Genomic DNA, 4,618 nt, shown 5'->3' with positions numbered 1-4,618 from the left:
TCATCCAGGAAATGAGATGGAAGATGAAGTATCTGATTCCTTCATAGTCTAGGAATCGAATTGAAGAAAAAAAGATAACAAACCTTATAAAAAGTAATGTAATCAATACACCTCCAGAGTGTCAAATCATGCCCAAATGCTCAACGTGCACGCCCGCGCGTGGTATTTTGTGGAAGAGCCACACTCAAGGGACCAAAGAGCCGCATGTGGCTTGCGAGCCGCAGTTTGCCGGCCACTGTCCTAGGCCATGGACTCTGGGAACCCACAGTGAGCACATACCAGTGAGACCTCAGACAACCTTTGCCACGAGAGCCAGAATCATGATCACATCCAAAACTTCTTGCACAACAAAACCGGGGGTGAGTCACATTGCCAATCAGTGATGAGATTTCATCCACAAACAAGAAACTAACATTCAAGATCCAACTACATGAAAAGAACCCAAATAGCTCAAGTACAAAGCCCCACTAGATCACCAAGCCCAAGAGACCTGAGAGACTGCACCACTAGCACCACCCCTAAAAGAACCTGGGTAGCAAAGCAGTTGGATCTAAGACACAGAAACAATTAAAATGTTACAGCAAAAAAAATGGGGAGACAAAAAAATTCCCAAAGAAAAGAAAAAGAGAAATCACCAGAAAGGGAATTAAATGAAATGGAGGCAAGTAACATTTCAGAGAAAGAATTCAGAGTGATGGTTATAGGGATGCTCAAATGGCTGGATGACAAATACACACAACTCAATGAGAATTATAAGGAGCTGAATGAGAATGTCATCAACATGAAAATGAATCAAGAGGAAATGAAGAATAACATAACTGCAATAAAGAACACAATGGAAGGTTTAACAGTAGACTAGAAGAGGCTGAGGACCTCATCAGCAAATTAGAAGACAAGGTAGGAAAAAACACACAAACATAGCAGCAACTGGAAATAAATATTAAAAAGAAGGAGGAGAGCCTAAGGGAGCTTTGGGACAACACAAAACAAAACAACATCCACATAATAGGGGTACCAGAAGGAGAGGCAGCGAAGCAAGGAATAGAAAACCTGTTTGAAGAAATAATGACAGAAAACTTCCCTGACACTGGCAAGAAAAAAACCATGCAAGTCCAAAAAGCACATAGAGTCACAAACAACCCAAAAAGACCAACACCAAGATACATCATAATTAAATTGGTAAACATTAACAACAAAGTAAGAATCTTAAAGGCTGCCAGAGAGAGACAGAAAGTTACAAGGGATCTCCCATTAGAATATCAACTGATTTCTCAAAAGAAACACACCAGGCCAGAAGGGAATAAAATGAAATATACAAAGTGATGCAAAGCAAGGGACTGAATCCAAGAATACTATACCAGCAAAGCTATCATTCAAAATTGAAGGTGGAATCAGAAGCTTCACAAATAAAAAAAGGCTAAGGGAGTTTATTACCACCAAGCTGGTAATGTAAGAAATGCTAAAGGGACTGTTGTAAAAAGAAGAAACAGAAAGGCAAGAAGGAACACAAACATAAAGAATAAAAATGGCAACAAACAAGTACTTATAAATAATAACATTCAATGTAAATGGATTCAATGTTCCAATCAAAAGACATAAGGTAGCTGAATGGATATGTAAATATGACCCATGTATTTGCTGTCTGCAAGAAGCCCACCTCTGAACAAAGGATTCACACAGACTAATAGTGAAAGGATGAAAAAAAAATTTTCATGCAAATGGAAATGAGAAAAAAAGCTGGGGTTGCAATACTTATATTTGACAAAATAGACCTCAAAGTAAATGTTATAACAAGAGATAAGGAGGGCCACTTCATAATACTAAAGGGAGAAATTCAAGGAGAATATAATTTTGGTAAACATATATGCACCCAATACAGTAGCACCCAAATATAGAAAACAACTTCTGGAAGATATCAAGGGAGAGATTGACAGCAATACAATCATAGTAGGGGACTTTAATACCCCACTGACACCACTGGATAAATCCTCTAAACAAACAAACAAAAAATCAGCACAGAAACAGCAATCCTAAATCATTCACTAGATCAGATAGACTTAATTGACATCTTCAGAACATTTCACCCCTAAGCTACAGAATATACATTCTTCTCAAGTACACACAGGACATTTTCAAAGATAGAAAACATATTAGGACATGGGCAAAGTCTCTTCAAATTCAAGAAGATAGAAATCATAACAAGCATCTTCTCAGATCACAATGGCATAAAATTAGAAATCAACTACAATAAAAACAATGAAAAAAATAAAACACTTGGAGGCTAAATAGCATGCTATTAAACAATGATTGGGTTACCAGAGATATCAAAGAAGAAATAAAAAGCATCCTGGAAACAAATGACAATGAAAACACAACAATCCAAAATCTATGGGACACAATGAAAGCAGTCCTAAGAGGGAAGTTCATAGCTCTACAGGCCTACCTCAAAAAACATGAAAAAATGATAAGAAATTCTCTAACCTTGCAACTTAAAGAATTAGAAAGAGAGCAACAAGAAAAGTCCACAGTAACCAGAAGGAAGGATATAATAAATATCAGAGCAGAAATAAGTGACATAGAGACCAAAAAATACAATACAAAAGATCAATGAAACCAAGAGCTGGTTTTTTGAAAGGATAAACAAGATTTATGAACCTCTAGCCAGGCTCACCAAGAAACAAAGAGAGAGGATCCAAATAAACAAAATCAGAAATGAAAGAGGTTAAGTAACAACTGACCCCACAGATATACAAAGGATTGTAAAAAAAAAATGCTATGAACAACTCTACTCCAACAAACTGGACAACCTTGATGAAATGGACATATTCCTAGAAAAATACAAGCTTCCAAAACTCAATCAGGAAGAATAAAAAAAACCTGAATAGGCCTATAACTACTGATAAAATTGAAACAGTAATAAAAAAGCTTCCAGCAAACAAAAGCCCTGGACCAGATGGCTTCACAGGGGAGTTTTACCAACTTCAGAGAAGAACTGAAACCAATTTTTCTCAGACTATTCCAAAAAATTCAAGAGGAAGGCACACTTCCAAGCTCCTTCTTTGAAGCCAGCATGACCCTAATCCTAAAACCAGATAAAGACACTACAAAGAAAGAGAATTACAGGCCAATATCCCCAATGAACATAGATGCTAAAATCCTCAACAAAATTCTAGCAAACCGGATCCAGCATTACATTACAAAGATCATACACCATGACCAAGTGGGATTTATTCCAGTGATGCAAGGATGGTACAATATCTGCAAATCAATAAACGTGATACATCACATAAACAAATTGAGAGACAAAAATCACATAATTATATCAATTGATGCAGAAAAGGCATTTGACAAAGTCCAACACCCTTTCCTGATAAAAACGCTCAGTAAAGTGGGACTAGAGGGATCATAGTTCAACATAATAAAAGCCCTTTATGACAAACCTACAGCCAACATCATACTCAATGGGCAAAAACTAAAACCATTTCCCCTAAGAACAGGAACAAGACAAGGATGCCCACTTTCGCCACTCCTGTTCGACATAGTACTGGAAGTGCTAGCCACAGAGATCAGACAAGAAGAAGAAATAAAAGGCATCCAAATTGGAAAAGAAGTAAAATTGTCATTATTCCCAGATGACACAATACTGTACATAGAAAACCCCATAGACTCCATCAAAAAATTATTAGACTTAATAAATGAATTCAGCAATGTAGCAGGATACAAAATTAATGCCAAGACATCTATGGCATTTTTATACACCAATAGTGAACTTACAGAAAAAGAGATTTAAAAAAACAATCCAATTTACCATCGCACTAAAAGAATTAAGATAACTAGGACTAGACTTAACTAAGGAGGTAAAAGACCTGTACTCAGAAAACTACAGGACACTGAAAAAAGAGATAGAGGAAGACATAAACAGATGGAAGAACACACTGTGTTCATGGATTGGTAGAATCAACATCATTAAAATGTCCATACTACCCAAAGCAATCTATAGATTCAATGCATTCCCCATTAAAATGCCAACGGCATATTTCACAGACCTAGAACAAACTCTCCAAAAATTCATCTGGAATAAAAAAAGACCCTGAATAGCTGCAGCAATCCTAAGAAAGAAGAGCAAAGTAGGAGGGATCTCAATACCAGATATCAAGCTGTATTACAAAGCCACTGTTCTCAAAACTGCCTGGTACTGGCACAAGAACAGACATATATAGATCAATGGAACAGAATAGAGAACCCAGAAGTTGACCCCAACCACTATGCTCAATTAATATTTGACAAAGGAAGCAAGAGCATACAATGGAGTCAAGACAGTCTCTTCAATAAATGGTGTTGGGAAAATTGGACAGATACATGCAAAAAAAATGAAACTAGACCACCAACTTACACCATACACAAAAATAAACTAAAAATGGATAAAGGTCTTAAACGTAAGATGGGAAACCATAAAAATCTTAGAGGAATTCACAGGCAGCAAAATCTTAGACATATGCCAAAGCAATATCTTCCCGATACAGCTCTTAGGGTAATGGAAACTAAAGAGGAAATAAACAAATGGGACTACCTCAAAATAAAAAGCTTTTGCACAGCAAAAGAAACTATTAGCAAAACA

The sequence above is a fragment of the Myotis lucifugus genome, unplaced genomic scaffold, assembly GCF_000147115.1.
Source record: "Myotis lucifugus unplaced genomic scaffold, Myoluc2.0 scaffold_20, whole genome shotgun sequence".
Lineage (NCBI taxonomy): Eukaryota > Metazoa > Chordata > Mammalia > Chiroptera > Vespertilionidae > Myotis > Myotis lucifugus.
Note: the sequence above shows the minus strand (reverse complement) of the source record.